Source organism: Hemiscyllium ocellatum, chromosome 34 (genome assembly GCF_020745735.1).
Source record: "Hemiscyllium ocellatum isolate sHemOce1 chromosome 34, sHemOce1.pat.X.cur, whole genome shotgun sequence".
Lineage (NCBI taxonomy): Eukaryota > Metazoa > Chordata > Chondrichthyes > Orectolobiformes > Hemiscylliidae > Hemiscyllium > Hemiscyllium ocellatum.
In genome coordinates this window covers 5147874-5167003 of record NC_083434.1, presented here as the reverse complement: position 1 = coordinate 5167003, position 19130 = coordinate 5147874, and the positions used below count along the sequence as shown (strand labels likewise).

Here is a 19130-nt window from a genome sequence, read left to right as displayed (position 1 = left end):
TAAATACCTTTAAATGCCTGAACATACTTCAACTGTAATATCCAATATCAATGATGCAATAAGTTAAAAACGCTTATGTCTATGCAAAGTAGCACCCAACATAACATAATATATTTGAGTATATTCTGTAAATGTTGTGAACACATAGGTACATCCATCAACATTGTACAGCAGGCATCACAGGGCCTTTGCCCACTGTTTCACATGATAATCAATTATTGTGCAGCATACTTGCAATTTCTCAACAAGCACAAGTGTACACTTGTAAAAGTGGGCATTATGCTGACCTGAAACAATAACACACCTTTTCTCTTGCTGTATGCTAATGAGGCTTCTTCTTTATTTGTGCTATTCTCTGGTCTTACATCATCAGGTCTGGATGATGGATTGCTCTAATTTCTAGATTCTGTTCAATTTTCCCATCACAGATAGGCTTCACATCAAGATGTTTTGTTGTCCATAAACCTGCAACCAGAAAAAGTCACCTTACAGTTAGTATTCAGAGCTCAGTACAAACCACAACTTGCATTTATAAGTGTTCCTAATGTTGTCAATGATTCACAATGTGCAAAACCAAAAAGGAGGACAATAAATGAAGGGGAAGAACAGGATAGCGGAATTAAATTAAGAAAACTAAGAAAAACATTTAAGAATGGGAAAAGAGGATGCAGTGCAGGGGGAGAGCAAAGAGATGGCCAGGACAATTAAGTCATAGCAACTGAAAGAATGGTCATAATTGTGGATTCGAGAGAACAGGAATGAGGAATTCATGAGGAACAAGAGCGGTGTATGGGAATATATGGGACTGACAAAGTAATGGGCACCATCTGTTCCACCTACTTTCAAGTGCAGCCATTGGGAGAGACAACTCTTCACTGTTCTCACACATTGAGCAATTGCTTTATCTGATAATACTTGTGACTGCGATAACCCAATAAATCAAGTCCACCAAATATGCAGCTGCAAAAGTTTAGATGAGCAGAGAGTCAGTAAGTAAGCAAACGAGACCTTTCTGAACTTTAATTTCTGGTTAAGTATAAAGGCAGCTGAATCAATATTATTCTCTTTATACCAATTGAAGCCAAAATTGACTGTCTTTTGTGATGACACTATTTCTCCACAATATTCTTTTATACCATATAAAATCTGAAAGAACTGTGGGTGCGGTAAATCAGAAACATGAACATAAGTTACTGGAAAAGCTCAGCAGGTCTGACAGCATCTGTGCAGAGAAATCAAAGCAAACGTTTCGAGAACCGCTCTAAGGGTCACCAGATCCAAAACATTAACTTTGATTTCCCTACACAGATGCTGCCAGACCTGCTGAGCTTTTCCAGCACCTTCTGTTTTTGTTTCTTTTATACTATGCCTGGTTATCCAGTGAGAACAATAACGCCAAAAGATGTTCACAGAATCCCTACAGTGCAGAAGCAGGCCATTCAGCCTTCCGAAAAGTATCCCACCCAAACACAGCCACCGCCCCCATCTACCCCCTCCACCCCCCACCCTATCCCTGCATTAGCCATGGCTAACCCACCTAACTACACATCCCTGAATACTATGAGCTATTTAGAATAGCCAATCCACCTAACCCACACATCTTTGGACTTGTGGGAAACTGAATACCCGAAGGATCCCATGCAGACACAGGGAGAACGCCACACAGTCACCTGAGGGTGGAATCAATCTGGGTCCCTGGCGCTGTAGACAGCAGTACTAATCCATGGCACCCATGTTCTGTTGCATAAGGTGATGATGATGATGTTCAATGTATTGTTATGACAGTCAATAACTTGCAAAAGCTGACAAAAAAAATGGAGTGTCTGTGAACCTGACCTTCATTATGTAAAACTGGCCAATTATATTTCGTCACATTGCAGACACGTGGATAACAATAATGTAACGCATCCCCAATGACATTTAAATGTGGGGAATTTTACTGGAGTGGCACAGTGACTCAGTAGTTACCATTGCAGCCTCACAGCACCAGTGAGCCAGGTTCGAATTCAGCCTTGGGCAATTCTCCCAGTCTCTGCATGGGTTTCCTCTGGGTGCTCTGGTTTCCTCCCACAGTCCAAAGATGTGCAAATTAATTGAGTTGGCCATGTTAAATTGCTCCTAGTGTCCAGGGATGGGCAGGCTATGTGGATTAGCCATGGGAAATGCAGGGTTACATGGATCAGGATAAAGGGGTGGATCTGGGTGGGATGACCTTCCGAGGGTTAGTGTGGACATCATGGGACCAAGGAATTCTATGATTCTTTGATAATTAGCAACACCTGTGGTTATTTAAAACCTGAAATAATTCGTGTAGCCCACTTCCAAACTCAGGATATGAATTTGTCATATACTATTCACAAGGAAATGACCTTAATGCCTTCCGCATAATAAGAGCTCTTGACAAAAGTAATTTAAATAATGTTGTTTATATTGGCAAGACAATCAATACCTAGAGAACAGAGTTTTGATAATTAGCAAAAAAGAACAAGGGTCATTAATGATCAGGATGAAGAAACTGAGGGTATTCTAGTCAAGACGGGGGGGTGGGGGGGCAGGTAGTATTGCGGTGGTAGGGAGGCTACAGAAAGATTTAAACAGTTTAAGAGAGGGGGCTAAGAATGGAAGATGAAATACAGTGTGAGGTCATGCAATTTGGTAGGACAAATTGAGACTTGGGCTATTTTCTAAATGAGGAGAAAATTCAGAAGTCTGAGATGCAAAAGGACAGGTTTCTGTTAAGATAAACTTGCAGGTTGAGTCAGTAGTTAGGAAGGCAAATACAATGCTGTCGTTAATCTCGAGAGGACGAGAATTTAAAAGCAGGGATATACTTCTGCAGCTTTAGAAGGCTCTGGTCAGACCACATTTAGAGTATTGGGAGCAGTTTTGGGCCCCAAACCTCAGGAAGGATGTATTGGCTCCAGAGCAGGTCCAGAGGAGGTTCACGAGAATAATTCCAGCAATAAAAAGCTTAACATAAACAGGAATGTTTGAGGACTCTGGGACTATACCTGATGGAGCTTCAAAGGATATGGGGTATCTTGATTGAAACATACAGAATACTGAACGGCCTGGACAGAGTGGATGTTGGGAAGATGTTTCCATTGGTAGGAGAGACTAGGACCAGAGGGCACAGCCTTAGAGTGAAAGGGAAGAGCTTACAGAATAGAGATAAGCAGAAACTTCTTTAGCCACAGAGTGGTGAATCTATGGAATTCATTGCCACCGAACGCTGTAGAGGCCAGGTCATTGAATATGTTTCAAACAGAGATAGACAAGTTCTTGATTGCCAAAGGGATCAAAGGTTACAGGGAGAAAGCCTCCAATGCCAGTACATTTTCTTAGAAAAGGGGACCAAAACAATTCACAATATTTCAGCTGTGGTCTGACCAGTGCGTCACTTAGTTTGAGCAAAACCTCCCTGCTTTTATACTCCATTTCCTTTGAAATATAGGGCAACGTACCAATTGCCTTCCTTACTGCATGCTGAACTAGGCTGTCACCCAATTGTGATTCATGGGCAAGTACTCCAAAATCTCTTATTCTGTAGTTTTCTGGAGTCTATCTTCACTTAAGTAACACTCAGCTCCTCTGCTCTTTTGCCAATGTACATAACCTCACACTTTCCCACATCATATTTAATCTGCCAAGCTTTTATCCACTCACTTAACCTGGCTATATATCTCTGCCGACTCTGTCATCCTCGTCACTTGCCTTCCCACCTAATTTTGTGTAATACATAAAATTGACTATACTACATTCACTTTCTTCAAAGTCGTTAATATATACTACAAATAATTTTGGCTCCAACACCAATCCATGTGGCACTCTATTTATTTCAGGTTGTCATCAAAAAAATACCCCCCTTATCCCAACTCTCTGTCCTCTGTTGGTTAGCCAATTCATGCTACTATACCACCTTCAACACCATGGACTCATCTTATTAAGGAACCTAATATGTTGTACCTCATCAAACGCCTTCAGAGAATCCACTACTTCCCCTTTATCTATCCTGCTTGTTAGCTCCTTAAAGAATTCTAGTAAATTTGTCAGGCAGGATTTCCCCATCATGAAGCCATGGTGACTCTGTTTGATCATATTATGCATTTCTAAATGCTGTGTTATTACGTACTTTATCATAGATGTGAAAATTTTGACAATAACAATGCTAACTGACCTGTCAATACCTGTTTTTGCTTCCTTCTCTTTTTTGAAAGTTATTTTGGTATTTGTTTTCTAAAGGGAATTGAACAAGTTCCTTGACAAGCAAAACATTGCATAACTGCAGGCAAGGGACAGGACAGCAATTTCAAAGTGCAGACAGAAGCAGAATGGGCTGAATGGTTTCCTCTGCTGCATTCTATGACTTGTACAACTTTCCTAAGCTCCATAGTAACCTCTGGATTTTAATTGCAGCAAGTGGCTGGTGACACAGAAACCAAACGCAAATAAAATTCAGTCACCATCAAATACACTGAGTCGTCAATCAGACTCACCCAGCAGGTTCTTTTCATTGCAAAATCAAAATAAAACTGACACAGCAAAAAACCTAGAAACATTGAGATGAGCTACAATATTAAAAACAAGTCACAGCTTCACCCTACTTTGGGCAAGTCCAGACATGCAAGCAGTCCTATGGATGATTCCCCTTTAAGAAGTGCCCACCCTGTCCAGTGTCAGCCCCATGTGACATTACTTTCATTTTACAACTAGCCTAACTCACGTACACATTGCATAATCTTAAATTCCATGATAGTTTGTTAACCTTACTCTCAAATTCAAATGGGTTAATGTTTCAGACTGGATTAGGTTTTGATCCATTTATCTGACTCAATTTTCACTTATTATTAAAGATTCAAGCAGCCAGAGCTAGCTACTCAGGAATTTCAGGGTCTTGCAATCTGATTAGAGTTGAAAAATGGCCAGAAGTTGGGGTGCACACTGCAGACCCACAGACTGCATGAAATTGATGCTGTGCCAATGGTGCTAGTGACTCTGTTGTGTAGACAGCACGACACTATCCACACACCGGTCACTCATTTTACTGGGAACTGGGATGGGGGAAGCATGCAGAAGTTGAGCATCAATGCCACATCAAAGCAGTTGACATCTCTTAAAGTGGAAGGTGAACTCTTCTACAGACAGGTTAAACTCACAAAGGAAGAAATGGCTACAAGGTCTGCATATTTGCCCTTTGGATTCTCCAATGCTGCTTTGTTGACCTTAAATTATTGAAATAAGAAGGCCCAGATTCCCACTGCACCTTGTGCTTCATGCCCATCAGCTAAAAGGCTTCCAGGTAATAACGCCACTGCAAGTAAGAAGTGGTAACAGTGGAGGTCAATGTCAGGAGCTAATCTCCTGGAAGGTGGTTGCAACGTCAGAATAAATTAAGTGCCCTCAGCAAAGTTGTTTTCACTTTCCAGTGAAATCTCCGGTGATATTGAAATATTTCATTTGAACACTTCACACCATGCCACTCCAAGTTACTCACATACCATTTTTCACAACTCTCAGCACATCACTTCTGACACAAGGCATACCCATGATATAATCAAGTGAGGCACATTCTCTAAAATGTGTTAAGACCGCCAGTAATCTGTACCCATTGGGCACATATTAAGCTTTTCTGGAAAGATGGTTTTCTCTCTCTTTCCTGTTTTTTTTTCCTCTTTATTTTACTTCCTTTCTGTTATGAGTTCAGTCATGGTGACAAGTTAGCCCAGTGCGGAGTGGAGTCTGGGATCCTGTTAGCTTCTGCATCGATGAGGAGGTCCTAGTTTTGAATCATGGTTGCTGCGATAAAAACGAAGCTCGTGTTCCTGGCAGTGCCTGAGTCCCATACAGATTCCTGGGGTGGAGGAGAGTATGGTCCCAGCACAAGACCTGGTGAGACTGGCAATGGCTGTATCGGCAAGGTGGGCCTGAAGTAGACACATGGCAGCGACAGAGTAGAGCTCGGGCCAGTATGGTGCCTAGCAGTGAGGATTGATAATGGCAAGGGCATCGATTGAGGTGAGACAGCACCGAAGAATGTCAACTTTCATTGTAGTAGCAGCATGGCAAAGGGAATGCATGCCTGGCCACCAGGCCCATGACGAAGCACTTAACAACAACACTTTTTTTTATTTTTCTGCCTTCAAATTCCATGTTTTGGTTTATTGTTCTGTGTTGTAAAATGGCATTGGAGTGTGACAATACCATACAACGCTTTTTACTGTACTTTGTAACAAAACACATGTGAAAATAAATAAATAAATCAAGTCAAATCAAAATACTGTTGCGGGTCCTTCCTGATTAGTGTGACAGTTTGATTAGATTAGATTAGATTACTTAGTGTGGAAACAGGCCCTTCGGCCCAACAAGTTCACACCGACCCACCGAAGCACACCCACCCAGACCCATTCCCTTACATTTACCCCTGCACCTAACACTACTGGCAATTTCTGGATTAGAGGTGCTGGAAAAGCACAGCAGTTCAGACAGCATCTGAGGAGCAGTAAAATCGATGTTTCGGGCAAAAGCCCTTCATCAGGAATACGTTCATCAGGTATTCCTAATGAAGTGCTTTTGCCCGAAACATCGATTTTACTGCACCATAGATGCTGCCTGAAATGCTGTGCTCTTCCAGCACCACTAATCCAGAATCTGGTTTCCAGCATCTGCAGTCATTGTTTTTACTACAGGCAATTTAGCAAGGCCAATTTACCTGACCTGCACATTTTTTTTTGGACTGTGGGAGGAAACCAGAGCACCCGAAGGAAACCCACGCAGACATGGGAGAATGTGCACGTTGGACACGTTTGTCAGACTTGATAAGTCAGATGCTGGGCTGGAACAATAACTCGAGGATCCTACTTTAAGTATTTTAAATCAACAAGTTTAAAGCTCTACCAGGCACTCTGATGCTTGATCCAATAGGGCTAGCTGAACAATTAGATATTTAGATGCCATTTTGTGCTTAAAAAACTCAGGTCATGCATCGACAAAGATAACATTAATCTGTGCTTCTTCTCAGATCTTTACAAATCAAGAATTTATTTGGTAAGTTGGTGCTAAAATACAGGGACAAAATAAAACAAAGATCCACAGGGCTTTGCTGATCTCTGCAGTTCATAGTCCTGACATCCTTTATCTTCCTCTCTAATCACAAAGCTCCCATAAAATTTCTCTTCATGATCTAACAAAAACACGATTTACTCAAAATTATGCAAATATAGTTTATTCAAAGCAATGCTTAATGATAATCGCAAGGATATGGATGTGACATTTTTCTACCTTCTGACTTGTACAAATAGTTGTATACTCTTAGAAACAGCTGTGCTAATTTCTATAAAACACACACACTGCATCAAGCACACTGATCACTGTGGAGTGACTGAAATAACATGCTATCCACCCTTTACGGTCAAGTTGTGAGCATTCCTTGCAAAGTCAGTATTCAATGTTGTTCCTAATTGCCCATGAGCCTTTTTGTTCAACTGAAGCAATCCATATGGTGAAGCTGCTAGGTTCTCCCACAGGGCAGTTAGGTAAAAGGTTCCCCGACTTTGACCCAGATCTGATGAGGGAATGGTGACAGCAGCCCAAGTCAGGATAGTGTGTTACCTGTAGGTGTTCTCTTGCACTTACTACCCTTGTATTTTCCAGACAGTGGTTATCAAAGATTGGTAGCTGCACTCTAAGAAAGCCTGATACATTGTTTCAGTGAATTCTTTATACAGAACTGAGTTACTTAAATGCTGCTACATCCAAGTTTAATTGAAGAATATCCCATCACATTCCTAATTTAAACGTGTAGGTGGTGCAGAATGTTGGAAGTCTTTATTGACATATTCAGCTTCTTGCCTTTCTCAAGCCAAGACACTTACCTGACTGATCCAGTTAGGTTTTTGATCAATGAGGACTTCTGGGATATTGATGGCGGGAGATTTAGCAATGTCAATACAACTGATTATCAAGAGGGCATTATTAGACTTTTTCTCGAATTGATAATAATCCAGCCCATGCCTGGATGTTGTTCCCTACTTTGCTGCACACACTCAAAGTATTGTTTCACTGTGAGGAATTGATGTGGTCTAGATATGTGGAGGAACTTCGATTATCCGAAGGACACGGGCGGGGTGTATTTCGCTCAGTTAATCAAATGCCGGATAATCGAATGCTGGATAACATAGTTAGCCAAGCATCGGGACCTTGCAATCTTGTTCAGATAACCTGAAATTTGGTTAGTCAAATGCTGGATAATCGAGGTTCCTCAGTATTGTTAATTAACAATTTTATTTTGATATTGCGATAAAGGAAAGATTAAACAGCAGCTGAAGATACTCAGACAAGGATACTGCAACTGCTTTTGCGGAGAACTATTGGGAAGTTCAAATCGGGGACCAACTCAGGTATCCAGATACCTCTGCCAGTGGATGAAGTTCCTAACCAAAAATAAATATTTGATGTACAGCTTGGTTTATCCCTCAGCCTACTCTCCAAAACGCAAATAGATAAGGCACAATATTAATCAAACTTCCCTAAAAAGTGTTCATTATTTTAAATGATGAAACATTTTTCCAGGGCCCTTAACTTTGGCTTCTGAAGTTCATCAAATTTACTCTAGATCATTATTTTGAAAAAACAGATGCCATTTTATACTCCACAAACATAATGCAGTTATCAGAAGCTTTTAAGCATCCCCTTTCACCTACTAAGCAAAATTTTCTGATACTGTGTTTCCAGTACATACACTTTGTTATATAACCAACACATATTTTTAATATATATGTAAGATTCTGAATATACCATATTGTTTGCCTGATAAAACTTATATGCATGTAGTTTGGTTATCTTGTACCTTCTACTTAAACAATAACATAGAAATCATATTTCTTTAGACACCATCTTAGATTTGCTGATAAATAGCTTTTCAATGTGCGTAATGAAAATACTTGCACTGATACACTCAAAGGCAAATACAAGAGAACTGCAGGCTAATGAAGTTAGTGGAAAAAATGACTAGTACTCATTAGCAGGACAGAGAACATGAACAGATATGAAAATATAAATTAATTAGAGAAATCTGCAAAATATTGTGAAAGGTAGATCATGCCTAAATAACCTAACACAACTCTTCGATAGATTTACCGATATGGTACAGGATGATCAATAAATGTCAAAAGCATGGACATTTGAAACATTACTTTCAACTTAATTTGAGAAGATTGTGTACGGAAACATCTTGGTGGCATGGATGGAAAATTATTTGCAAATCAGAAAATAAGGAAAAATAAAAACAAAGAAAAAGGACATTACTGAGCAATGAAATGTGATAGCCCTTTTTCAAAGTTGTCTTAACAAAATAGAGAGTGAAGCATATTCAGGTTTGCCAAGACTACTAAGTAACGTGAAATATGAAAAAGCTAAAAAAAAAGGTGGAGCTAGATAAACAGGGTGCAGATACAATTTTATATAACAAGTGGTGATCAGTACACTTTAAATTGTTATGATCCCCATGGATGAAACATAAACCAAAATAATCAAAATTACTCAATGACCTCAAAGTCAAGAAACTACCAACAAGATCCCACTTTTTGTAGCTTTTACTTTAACATAACTCAGAATCAAATCAAATTACATGTGAATTAACAAATGATGTTTCAAATTTTAAATCACTTTAAATAGTCATTACAACAATGATCCCTCCCACACAAGCACACATATTTTCATCACTCCTGCAGAGATGTGACACTATATAGCTACACAGTTCCACAATATGTTGTTCTTTATTTACACAGAGTAGACCAGAAGTCCTACTTGATAACAGCTTTTGACTTTGAGTTTCATGGGTACTTCTATCATTAGTGCATAACATTTCTACAAACCCTTTCCTGGACTATGATCTGTCCACATCTGGGAAAACTACCAGCTCTTTAGCATCTCTGAGCTATTCATATCGCCTCCCACATAACCTCCTTAGCCAGCTCAATGAGCGTCTTCAAGAAATCTTATCTTTCTGCTAAATGAAAAACTGACTGTCTCTCGTGAGTGATCCACTTCATTTTCTAACAAGAACTCAGAGTATTCCTCTTTCTGTCTCTACCTACTTTCTCTTTGCACCTGTGTCTATGCACTCATCTTCAGCCTTCGGCTCCTCTCCCTGAAGTTCACCTTTTCTGCTGCTCTCTTTTATATCGGCCAACCATATTGCTTATTTTTTGACCCTCCTTTCTATTGTATCACTTCCAAGTCAAGGGTCATCAAGCCCTTTGGACTAATATTTAAGATCCAAGACAATTACAATTGATCCATTTAGATGTAAACTTTTTAAAAAGTCCTTTTCAAACAAACATTCTCAGAAACAATTACAGATTGCACGGACCTTTTCAAGAAATTAATGAACTTTCCTGACTTCTTCTGGGTTAAAAGTTATCACAATATCAACAGTTGATAGAAATAAGGGCCCTCTTGTGGCACAGTGGTAGTGTCCTTACCCCTGGTTCAAGTCCCACCTGCTCCATCAGTGTGTAATAACATCTCTAAATAGGTTGATTAGAAAAATAGTTTAAATTAAAAAAAGTCAAAAACTTTTGATTGATAGAAATATTTGAGAAGCACCAGGTAGACGGATGGAAAATAATCCTAAGAGCCTACAGACCATAAAAACTAAATCTCCATGGAAATAGCAAATTGAAAAGATTAGTATGGTACTGAACATCTTCAGAACTTCTAGAATTTGAAAAACATGCCACTGCCTTTAATAAGTGCTTTCAATAAGACATCCGATTATTGGATATAATCTCACACTTGCCGGAAACACAATATTTAAACTTAAAATGAGGGTTGTACACCCAAAGTTTCTCATCATGAATGCAAAGTAAATGCAATGAAGGAGGAAGTTGGTCAATGTGCATCTGTTTGCCAGGTATAAAACAAGGCAGCTAGAAATAACCCAGCTCAACATCCACACCATTCTAGTAAAGACAACATGCCAGCTATCTTTGGCACCTATCTGAAGCAGGGATGAAATAGGTGTGATGAAAGGAACTAACAAATGCACATGTGTGATCATTTTTCCTTTCATTATATATTTCAAAGGGAAGTGTTATCTTAAAAGGTGAATTACCATCATTTAAAAATTAAGCTGGAAAACAAACTTAACTGTACAAAGGGTAATAGAAGTGATAGAGTTTTCAGAGGAAGGCAAAGATATTTAATCAGCATATAAATAAACCGTACATACATACTTGGTAGGTAGTGCTGCAAATCCGGATGAAAAGATGACTAACCATTAAAAAAAACTAACCATTCACTTTGTTGAGGTTTACTGTGGACAAAATGGCTGCTGCATTTGTCTACATTATTAACTTCATTTTAAATTAGTTCACCACAATAATCTGAAAGATGTGATAATGTGCTACATAGATCCAAGTCTTTTATTTCCTCAATGTGTTACCATGTGGAGGTTAGTAAAAACAAGTTAGTTAAGCAGTTTAATGAAAAGTAAAACGCTACAGATGCTAAAAACAGAAAATGATGGAGAATCTCAGCAGGTCTAACAGTTTCTGTGGAGAGTGAAACAGAATTAATGTTTCAAGTCCAATATGACTTTTCAAAATTCTGGATTTGAAACGGTTACTCTGTTTCTCTCTGCACAGATGCTGCCAGACCTGCTGAGCTTCTCCAGCATTTATTTTTATTCTAGTTAATCAGTTCCAGTTTGATGTGCACAGTGGCATTCAGGGAGACAATAACCAAACAGTTCAATATTATGAAAATCAGGGACATCACAAGGCTGTGTCTTTCATTACTAAAGTGACTGGAGAACACAGGCAGCCATTTGACACACAGAGGCACCAGTCCTGTTACATCACATGACCCTATGGAAGTGCCTTTAAGGAAAGCATCAGAGTCACAATGATGCAAGCAAGAGACCCTTATGGCATGGATGCAGTCAAGGAAGCTGAAGATACAAGAACAAGGTGTTCTTCTTAAAGTGGAGCGGTTTTTAAAAATTTTAATGCTAAGTTCACAGTTCGGTCATTATTTTTTCTTCATTCAAATTATTAGTTGATTCCAATTTTTGATGAAAAGGTAACTTTGAATGATCAGTAGATTGCAGTGGGGCATGTACATCCTATAAAAGCTGGTAGTTGTATGAGCAGCCCTAATCACAACAATTCCCTCAGATAGGGAATACTTAGACCAGAGCTTGCCAATGTGCGTACAAGACACCAAAATGGGTTGCAAGCCAGAATTTTGCTGTGTCTGAGCTCGCAATTCCAATGGACACCATGTACCTCTGATTGGCCTCCTTACACCTGCTCTCAAATCACCTCTTCCACTCCCCCCAACCCACCCCCACCCCCACTCCATGGTCACCTCTCACTAGGGTCATAACTATTTTCAGGCCTCAAAATGAGAGAAAATGGGGACGGTGGAAAAACATTTAGGAAATACTGGGCTTGAAAAAAAATAACAAAATAAAACTTCACAGTTCCAAAATGCAAATATGCCTGAAGAAAAAAGCAATAGTAGCACGCACATATACTAAAAGGCAATAAAGCTGTTTATCTTAAAAAAAACCTTGAAGTCTGTTATTCCTGAAAGATAGTATTATATATCTCAAAGCCAAATGAACAACCACTCAGTCCATTGCAAGTGCTCACAATGTTTATGGCCTGCTACATCTCACATGCTCTCTGCTGTCCTGGGCCACCCTCCTGCTGTCACTGCATTATGAGATAGCAGGCAATAGCTGCAGCACCGTTCTGCAGTGTTCACTTCAATCAGTGCTGAGCTGACACTTCGAATTGTTGTTCCTTAGTTTTAACATCCCAACTGCAGTAAACTCAGCCACCAACATGAGCTTCCACTTCTACAACATTCCTTGCAAAAACATGATGTTCCATCACGCTTCAGAAGATAGGGAAGGCTGCCGAGCACTAAGGTGGTTCAAGATGGAAGAAAGGTGATAAGAGTGGCAGGCCTACAAAAAAAAACCCTGCTATTTGATATTCTAGAAGGGATGTGAAAGGCAAACATATTTTGAGTGTGTTCCAAAGGACCATAACTCAATGGCCAAAAGAGCAACCATCGTTAAACACACATGAGATGGAGGGAGAGAATGGAGTGGCCAATTATACTATAGGTGGAAATAGGAATAAATAAAATCAACGAGGTCCACTTATGGTTATGGCATGTACCATTAATAATTTTGACCCAGGTTTTTGGAAAATATAGAAAATAAATTAGAAAGCCTTGGAGAGGGAAATGTGGGAGGGGTTAGTATATAGTTGGCAAGACACAACAAATTAGCTCTATATAAATATGGGTCCTATCTTCTGAGAGTGTTGATACCATTCTGTCGGAGTTACATCAAAGCCTCAACTAGACTTACATGGTAAAACAAATAAAACATTCATATTCCATGTTCAGATATTTTTAAAACCTAGGATATCCTGTGTATTTTCAATCCCTGATCTGAATGGAATCCAACTAGCAATCTTTCTTCATTTAGAACATAGAAAAGTACAGCACAGAACAGGCCCTTTGACCCACAATGTTGTGCTGAGGTTTAATCCTATTGTAAAATAACTCAACCTACGCACTCCCCAACTCACTGCTATCCAGATGCATGTCCAGCAGTTGCTTAAATGTCCCCAATGACTCTGCTTCTACCACCACCGCTGGCAACGCTTTCCATGCATTTACAACTCTCTGTGTAAAGGTCCTACCTCTGACATCTCTTTTATACCTTTCTGCTAGTTTCTTAAAACTATGACCCTCGTACCCGTCAATCCTACTCTGGCTATCGACTCTATCTCATTATCTTGTATACCTCGATCAGGTCTCCTCTCTTCCTCCTTCTCTCCAGAGAGAAAGGTCTGAGCTTTTTCAACCTCTCTTCATAAGAGAAGCCCTCCAGTCCAGGCAGCATCCTGGTAAACCTTCTTTGCACCCTCTCCAAAGCCTCTGTATCTTTTGTGTCCAGAACTGGACACAATATTTCAAGTATGGTCTCACCAGGGACTTGTAGAGCTGCAGCAAAACCTTGCGGCTCTTAAACACAATCCCCGTTAATGAAAGCTAAAACACCATATGTTTCTTTACAATCCTATCCACTTGGATGGCAACTTTGAGGGATCTATGTACTTGCACACCTAGATCCCTCTGTTCCTCCACACTGCCAAGAATCCTGTCTTTAATCCTATATTCAGCATTTGAGTTTGACCTTCCAAAATGCATCACTTCGCATTTATCCAGGTTGAACTCCATCTGCCATTTCTCAGTCAAGCTCTGCATCCTGTCTATGTCACGCTGCAGCCTGCAATAGCCCTCGGTACCATCAACGACACCTCCAACCTTTGTGTCATCTGCAAATTTACTAACCCACCCCTCAACCTCCTCTTCCAAGTCATTTATAAAAACTACGAAGAGTAGAAGCCCAAGAACAGAGCCTTGCGGGACCCCACTCAACACTGACCTCCAGGCAGAATATTTTCCAACTACAACCACTCTCTGCCTTCTGTCAGCCAATCAATTCTAAATCCTGATAGCCAAATCTCCTTGTATCCCATCCTTCCTGACATTATGAATGAGCCTACCATGGGGAACCTTATCAGTATTCCCTTTTTCTTAAGCTAAACAAAGCTTTTAACCAATGTTAGTTTTGTTTCCTCAAAGTTTCAGGCCCTGAGCAAGACTCAGTCAGTGAGGTGGTAATAAGAGTCCATTGTGGTTTCCAACAAATTTTGTACAATACTCTAACCACACAAATCTTCATCCAAATTAACATTAAAAGAAAAAAAAGGCCTGAAATTCCTCCCATCACTCCATCTACCTGACATGACCTGATATAGCCCTGATGTTCTCCATTTCTGGTTTCAACCCTTAGCTGAGGCCTGCCTCCAAAAGGTGGAGGTGGAAAACACAGGATTGGTCACCATCTTTTAGCTGCTGACTGACAATGCTGTGGCTGGGGAACTACAGGAAACCAAAGTACCAGCAACTTCTTTTGGCGTTCCTGTATGTGGACACCTGGCCAAAATATACCCAGCCCATAAAGGCACTGCTAGCTTATTGGTATTTTATTTCCAGAAATGTCAGGGCAACATAAGGAAATTAATGCCTACTGTGACACATTTCTGCTGTCGCCTTTGTGTCCAAATGATCTCTCAGGTCATAGAGGAAGAATATGGAGATTGATCCCCATAGATATAGGTAACTGAATCTTTATAACCACCCAAATGAATACAAGGGTCAATCTTTCAAGTAATGTGCCAGCAGCAACGAGCGTGACCTCCTTCCAGCTCAGATCATAAGATATACTGATTTCAACACATACCAAAACAGTTATTTTTCAAAAATCCCAGCTGATCAGCAATGATCCTCAGCCAAAATGTACTCAACGCAGATAAATGATATAGGCACTAGATATACATTCAAATACCTCCATGAAGCCTTAATATGGATATTATCTTTGTATAAAACCAAATTTTATATAACTATATCAATATTGTTAAGAAAACAAAATTGAAAATGTGGCTATCACATCCTTCTTTGTACATCTCCAATACTTAATAGAAATTAGATCATTTTTGAAAATCTCCAGCACGATAAATATTACATTCTCGAGTGCTCCACAGACACAACGTAATTTTTTAGATATCCAAGTGACTTATTCTATCATGAAAAAACGGTGATATTTGTATACACACAAGTATAAAAAATCGTGTACCCAGTGTAATGCATGCATTACATTCCAGACACTACGTCACACTATGCTACTGGATACATTTTTTTTAAATGGAGAGCAAATGCAGTCACTGATCTGGCACCTAAAACTTAGTTACAACTGCCCTTTGAGTGACCTCAACAGTTTCTAAGCAGTTACAATCAGTCACATTCACACACCCACACTCCACCTCCAAGTTCGGTCCTTGAAGGGTCGTTCACAATAGCATTTTGCCATCACACCACCTGGATGAGATGTCAGCTAGCATTTTATATATACACATATTATTTATGGTTATTATTTCTGATAACACAACCAATGAAAATGAAGTTTAAGCATCGAAGCTAGAAACTATCCATGTCACGTTTCAAGGCCGTTTATCTTCGAAGGAATACATTTATTTACCACTGAAATAAATGCTGGATTCAATCCACTTTACAGTATGAAATACGTCGAAAGACAAGCGTTTTCACAAGATAAACATACGCACCTCAATGAGGAGATAAATAACGTCTGTTACCAGGGCAACCTGATCTAATTACATGACTGATCAGGTCCAGGGGTAGTGCAATGAAATCCTACACCAACATCTCTCTACATGCAGTCCACCCAACAGCCTCTCCAAGAACTTCCACACATGGAAATCATTTCTGAGACTTTCATTATACAACGCACTGAACATGTTAACACGCAGTTAATGTAAGTTTTAACTGCTTACTGTCAGCACTGATGCAATGGCTTGGAAATAATTATAGTATTCCCACTCTCATTCATGATCTTTTTTTTTACGCAGCAGCTCAGCCTTAGAAAGAAGAGTAACTGACTCACCAGAAAACAATGTCCACGTTTTGTTTTAAGTGTGTGTTTAATGCAGCGTTGCCTTGATTTTCTGTATTTAAATGACGAGAGGGTGGATGGTCAAAAGTGTCAGACGCATAATGCTCGTGGACAAAAACTGATCCCGCCGCCCTTTGTTGTCCCTTCTCTCACAAACTGTAATCATTTTAAACACAAAAATCTTGACGTGTTCCGTGGAAAAAGGGCTACCGACAAATTCTGGAGCCAATCGGGCTTCTGGATAAACATGCTGAGATTTATCAAGTCCAACCGTTTTATGTGCTCATTGGCCATCAATAAAGACCTACTTTAATATTCAAAAACAACATGCTGCAATAATGTTGTGGAAAAGGGCAGATGGAGGAATAAGGTTTGCAGATGAGTCACTGAGGTAGTAACAATAAGGAGACTTGCGTGGTGTCAGTGTCTACTCAGATGGTCTGACCGCAGAGAGCTCTCGTACTACAATGTATCGGCAGCGTTGTAAACAAGATAAGAATGTTCCCTTCTGGAGACCAGCCCTATCTATCCCAATTACGCAACGCTCTGGCGAGCCCGTCTCCTCAATGACCCGATTAAACAAGCGGTCAACTCCGTGACGGGCTCCCGTTTGCAGAGCCCTGCTGCGGCATCCCCTCTGTCTCTACCCCTCCCCGAGCAGCCCCCTTCCCCAACAAAACATCACCCCCCTGAATATCCCCCCTCCCCCCCTCACAAACACAAACACAGGAGAACATCACAGCACATACTCAGGGACAGTACTGCATAATCACACACACACACACACCACAAAATACACACACAGTTTTCTCAATCAAATTTCTGGGTTAAGGCAGTGTTTGTACTACGAGAGGGAGCATAGCCATTTCATAACAACCTACACATCCAACGAGCAAGAAAATAACAGCAAATAGCCAATGCTGCTGGAGAAGAACCCTAACATACATCGTTCTTTAAATAAAACACTTACAACATCAAAAAGGCGGTGATGCCCAAGACGCGGCGCTCCGCGATGAAGGAAGCCGAGCTTGTAGCTGTGTAGTAATGTCTGTCTTGCAGACACCACTCCTGCTCTGCTTCTCTCCTCTAGCGCTCGCTCTCACTGCGTGTGTGTAACATAAGCCAAATATGGAGCACTTGGCTGCGTCTGCTGATAGCTTAAGGATTCTACTATATGCAAAGGATGCAAGACAACACACATCCTGGCCGGTTGCCAACAGATCCTGAGATTAACGTGAGCACGTTGAGAGGGCCAGAAGAAAGGAAAACTGCATAAAAAGAGTCTTAATTCCAACAGAACACAGTCAACACATTGCAGCGTGTTATGTGCGGGCATGGTATATAAATCTACACGTCAGAGCAGGAGTGCGATAAATATTGAAAGTAAAGTCAAACTTGTAAAAGTCACGTGGACAGTACAACCAACAAACCTTTTAAAAGCAAGTCGAGTAACTTGCCGAGGGCAGTACAATAGGACGTGTTTGTTACAACAGTGCAGATTGCAAGCTGCCAAATAATTTAACTCGTCCGATTCAAGAATTTAGTGTCGAACTGGAAGAAATGGGGCCGAATTAGAAACGGATAGGAGTATGCGCGATAGCACGATTATATATCAACATATGTGTGAGCCAATTTATGCCATTTTTTTTCAGCATTTAACCATTTGTCGTTCTGAAGTATGGATTAGAATGCGTTTTGCTGAATGGAGGAAATGCTCAAGTTCAAACTGCCCCAAGTGTAAACGACTGATGTTTGTGTGTGTATTTTGGATTCCACACGCTCTACCTTCACTTGAACTCAATTTATACTTCAAAGACGACACCCCCTCCCCCTCAATGTTTCATTTTGAGCTTGAGTTTGCTTTTCCCACTTTTTTTTCCAGCATCTGCACCCGAGACCTCGCCACCGATGTGATCCTTAATTTTGCAATGTGCTGTCTGAAGTGAGCTGTTGGAATATCCCTTTAAAAAGGGCGCTAGGGGAACAGTGTCGGAAAGGTTCCTTTAAACAGAAACACGCTGCTGGAATATCCCATCCTGCAGAAGGGCCGTGGAGCTGGAATCTCTCCCAGTCACTCAGTCACTTCTGATTGGTCAGGGATGATGTAATGTTTCAATGCAGTGCAAACTTCACACACTAGGGCTGCTGCAGTGTATTTGTCCTTTACAACACCAAGTGCTGGACTCAGTCTTACTGTTGTTTTTCAGGAGGAAATGTAAGTGGATCCTGTTCCAACACTTTATTTGTATGGATGAAATTAAAGCTTTGTGTTTCCCAGAAATTACAATGCGTCAATTTAGTGCTCTTAACTGTAATTGTTGGAATTGTCTGACGTTCAATGTTCCAATTATGCTATAATAATTTTCAACGTAACACTTGTATTTTTAGAAACTGAATGTACTCAGAGGTGTAAAACTACAGGCTTCAAAGATCCCTCAAATCCTGATAAATGCATTTGAAAAACGAAATGGCAATTGAAATATATGCCTATTTACGTGGATATGGCTATTGTTCTTTTTTTTAAAAAATGTTTTTATTCATAGGATGCTGCACAATATTTTTATCAACT

The 19130-nt window shown here is 40.2% G+C and overlaps 1 protein-coding gene across 1 annotated transcript in view; it reads right to left on the bottom strand.

The window, feature by feature from the left end:
• Window positions 1–17821, bottom strand: part of atxn1a (ataxin 1a) — a 481844-nt gene extending 464023 nt beyond the window's left edge. The window contains exons 1-2 of the mRNA XM_060849975.1: window positions 17532–17821; window positions 305–465 (exon numbers count right to left, since the gene is read on the bottom strand). The gene's annotated coding sequence lies outside the window, so the exon portion shown is untranslated. The remainder of the gene's footprint in view (window positions 1–304; window positions 466–17531) is intronic.
• Window positions 17822–19130: the final 1309 nt, after the last annotated feature.